This window comes from Cynoglossus semilaevis, chromosome 17 (genome assembly GCF_000523025.1).
Source record: "Cynoglossus semilaevis isolate Cse_v1.0 chromosome 17, Cse_v1.0, whole genome shotgun sequence".
Classification (NCBI taxonomy): Eukaryota; Metazoa; Chordata; class Actinopteri; order Pleuronectiformes; family Cynoglossidae; genus Cynoglossus; species Cynoglossus semilaevis.
Genome location: NC_024323.1, coordinates 10,724,408 through 10,728,589, shown reverse-complemented (window position 1 = coordinate 10,728,589; position 4,182 = coordinate 10,724,408).

Sequence of the window (4,182 nt, the reverse complement as noted above, 5' to 3'; positions counted from 1 at the left end):
TGAATCATCACTGACAGTCGGAAGTCTCCTATAGGAATACAGTGAGGTGAAAAGTTTCTCTCTTCACTCATAATACTAATACTTCAAAGAAATATTTTTTTAATCAATTTGGTTCTTTATTAATTCATTACATAATCAATTTCTTCATTTTCTGCCTCATACTTCAACCTATAGTTAATATAATGTAATATAACACTCTGGATAAGGAATGCTAAACCTTTAACCCTTTCACCCGCAGCCTCTGCTGGTTGTTCTGCCTCAGACTTTATGTACATAAAATCAAGTCAAAAAGTCAAAGTCAAAATCCTTTCAACCAAAACTGACAGAGAATTCAAAAGTAACTGGATTTCAGGACTGAGACGAAGCAAAAATGCAGGTTGTGACCTGGTGCCAAAGATGCGTTTTTTCACGCTGTCACAGATATTAAAATCCACATTGTCTTACTGCAGCCCCGACGCCCCATGTTGGGGCCCCACCCCCCACTTTGGGACCACTGATCGGGAGTCACCTCAGTAAGGACTATGTGAAACTACACACTGTTCCTGAGCCAGCTTTACTTCAAATCTGCTTTTATTTAATGTGTGTTTAGCTCAGCAGGCACAGACGACGTGTTCATGTGTGTGTGTGTGTGTGAGCTGTTACTATAATTACATATGTTAATTGAAACCTGGAGGATGATATGGTTGTTTTTTTTTCTTTCTTATCACGAGTCAAGTGAATCTTTTTCCTGTTCATTATGGTCTGTTCTGCCTCGGCCTGAAACTCTCTGCAGCAGCTTGTGGGAGGTGTAGTTTGGTGGGGGGTGAACGGGGGGGTCGGGTCCATTTCCCACACTGTACAGTAGCTGGTACAGTAATTACCAGCTGCACAGCCAGAGGTTTGTCCTCCTTTAACATCTTAAGCTCAGTAATATCTGTCAGCCTGTCTCCTCTCAGCTGGAGGAATCTGCCGACACTTTAAGCGTTCTGTCCTTTTGCTTCTTTGTTGGGTGTTGTTGTTGTTGTTGTTTTTTCATCCTCCTCCTCCTGAAGCACTGCAGTATCACAAATAATAGGCTTCGTTTGCCGCTGGTCGTGGCAGCACCTGCAAAGTCCGTCTAAAATATTAAGAGTACGTATCCTGTTTTGCAGGGAGCGATTTTTTTTTAGCTCATGCATCAGTCAGAGAATTGTAGACATTTTTTTTTCCCACTCCCATAAACCCAGAGATTTTGACGTCTTCACAGTGGTTGTCAGTTGGACAGCTGCACATGTCAAAGAAAAACAAAAAAATAGAACTTTTTTTTTTCTTCCTTCTTCTTTTACCATGCATCAGGTGCAGCTGTGTATACCACCTGTCAGTCCGCTCACAGGGCAGACTGAACACCACGCCTGTGTTTTTTTAGCCTTGAATATCGCATTTAATCCAAGGATGGGTTTGTTTTTCTGTGATTAAACACAATGAAATCATTTTGGAAAAAAATCTCTCATGTGAGTCTTCCATCCTCATTTCACAGATACCCGTTCTGTCTAACATGGATTAATTACCGCAGTGCAGTGTATCATCGATGTAATTTTTTCAAAAAGTTGGATGAGGTTTTGTTTTTAATTTAGAAAGGGTTCTCCTCCCCTGGACGGAGGAAGAAGAGATTGTTATTAAGTGCTGCAGAGCTGCAACTGTTGGGAAACAACCAATGATGCAGCTCTGGTGAAACTTCTCACCTCACAGAAAGGATTTCTTCCTGTTCATGGTTTTATCTTTTGCGTTGTGACAACTACAGTAGATCTACATATAAAGCGGCTCCAGGTTGTGCAGCTTCCAGTGTCATATTCTTCCCTGAATTGAAATAAGGTTTAAAATTCAAAGATTCGTTCTTTTGCAGCGACGTTAGCGACCAGTAATGGTCCTCGTGTGCGTCGACAGACCTGTGATCCTGTGTGACGAGTGTGTGAAGGTGCCAGTGGGAGGTGCTTTAGGACGTTACAGAGGGAAGTGTCAGTGATTTAAAACAATGGAATTTCTTTAGAGTTAATTGGATGTCAGCGCAGCATGAGCCAGACTTGCTCTGCCGCCCTCCCACATGGTCCCCCGTGTCACCCAGTCTGATGTGGAGCCCATATCTGATCTGCTCGTAAAGGTCTTTGTGGCAAAAATCCTGAGTGGAAAAAGATTCTCTTATAGAAAGTGTTAATTATTTCTTTTTACTTTTTTTCTGAACATTTCTCAGCGTGTGTGTGAACCGTCGTGAGCACTAACTCACTAAACAAGTGCTGTAAAATATCAAGAACATCTCAGAAATAAGAGTAAACAGTTGGAAAAGCTCTTACTTTTCTAAGTTAAGCATCAAAGATTAGAGAAACTTTTTTTGATGAGTTCTCTGAAGATGCTCAATTACCCATAATCCTCAGACACATCATTTAAATGAGTATTTCATGCTTCTCAGAACAAGATCTGAATAAAAGTATAATTTTTATATTAAATGCATACTGGCGTACTACCAAAACTAATTATTTTAACACTTGTTTAAATGACAAATCGTTCTCAAGCTCTTTTTTTTTTAACTATACACATTTAAATTTTAAATCAAGCCGACACACTTCCTCCTCCCATCCACTACGAGATATAATATATTACAGCTACTATACGACAAGCTAAGAACGACCACCAGTTTCACTCTTTTTGGAAAGCTGCCTTTAGGGGTCGCCAGAGTGTAATTGATGTCATGCCATGTCCCTTTTTCATCTCAAAGCTGCACCACAGTCATGTACTTCTCTGCCACTCCAGACTTTATCACAAACTATGATCAAGGCCTGTGTGAGTTAGAGTGGAATTAAAGGTACACCCGTGGTAAATATGGTATATATATTCTACAAAATTGTGTTTTTAAGTACGAATCATCTAAAAATATTAAAACAAAAGTAGACAAGTCTTTGTTGTGAATCAATAATCACAATTATTGCACATCAGTCATTTTTCAAAAACATAGTAAATCAGTGATTAGAACAGAAACTTGTGTCCAACCGTTTGTGATGACTAAATGGAACATAAAACCTTTTCAGTCGTTGCCAGTTGTTCAAAGGGACATTGATCATTCAGAATCACAGGTCAACACCTCCACCATTTCTCATTAGCGGCAAAACAGTTGTCATGGCAACCTTTTATTACATTGTATGTTATTGATTTTTTAATATATTTCAAACAAACCGTATTATTCTCCAGACACTGTGTGAATACACCACAAACCTCACCAAGGTCCATTTACCCAGGCTGCATTGTCCCCCATGTGTTGTGAGTGTCCCCGGTGGAGGAGTAATGAATAGACGGAATGTAACGTGTTTCAGAGAAGCAACATTTAAGTTACTTTAAGTGACAAGTTGTTTCACTCATTAACACCAACACTGTCAAGGTCTTAAACTTAGAAGAAAAAAATCCAGACAGCAGCATTCCAAACCAAGAGGCTGAAACTATTCTGTTCTTTAATATTAAGAAACCTTTTAGAATGAAGCTAAAAGAAAACTTCTTGACAATGTTTTTTTGTGTGTGTGTCAATGGAATTATAAGTAGAATGAACTGAATTCAATCAATGTTAAAATTGAAACAAATCTTTTCAAACCTTTGCAACAGGTTTTCACGATTCTGACGCGACAAAAAAGCAGATTTTGAAGTGGTCTGATATTCTACAAAAGAAACAAAAAAATACAAATTCTCTAACATTACTTCTGTTTTCCTCCACTGTCTGTCCAAATGTGAATGAGACTAAAAACCACCAACTATCCCTTTAATTTAGTGTAACTATTTGCTTTATTTCATAGTGCATGTTGAATCCAGGTCACTAAGGCCCCTGTAAAGGTGTAACATTCTAACATTATAGCACTGCGCAGTGTCAACTGAAAATAATTTCTCTTCCATTCATTTTCTTTTGTAAAAAAAAAAAATCATTAAAAAAAATCTTTTTTTTTCAATTTTGGTTTAGCAACAAAAAACAGAATGTGACCTTCACTCTAAAAATGTTTAGTAAGTAAATACAAAGTTTTTCCTTTCAATTAATTTTCATTTCTGCCAACCGGACTTATCGTGTCATAAAGGCCAATATCAGCAGACGCTGAGTTACGTAAAACTTCACACTAATTCACCGATTTACTTCCAACTTTACTTTCCGTACTTCTCTGGCTGATTGTCTCCTGTGTGCTGGTATTTTCCTCT